This window comes from Dromiciops gliroides, chromosome 1 (assembly GCF_019393635.1).
Source record: "Dromiciops gliroides isolate mDroGli1 chromosome 1, mDroGli1.pri, whole genome shotgun sequence".
Taxonomy (NCBI): Eukaryota; Metazoa; Chordata; class Mammalia; order Microbiotheria; family Microbiotheriidae; genus Dromiciops; species Dromiciops gliroides.
In genome coordinates, this window is record NC_057861.1 from 691,949,902 (window position 1) to 691,950,250 (window position 349).

Genomic DNA, 349 nt, shown 5'->3' on the forward strand with positions numbered 1-349 from the left:
GGCTGCTCATTCTTGCCCACTTTGACCTTCCCTCACAGCAGGTTAGCATTGAAGGTGGTATTGAAAAGCCTGCATGCGTGTTCAATTCTTTGGGTTTTCTCCTTCCCTTTTCCCCTTCTTCCCCTTTACTCCCTGCCCTCCTTCGCTCGCTCAACCTCTTTCATTCTGTATGTGTAACTTGAAGCTAATTTGTACTATTAGATATCTGACTGGAGTCACTGATACAGAATCTGTATTATTCTTACTGAAACACAGCATGGAATTAACATTAAACTTAAATAAAACAAACAAAAAAAAACCAACAAAAAAAAAATTCTGAAGTTCTTGTCCTCCTTTTTTTCCCCCTTAT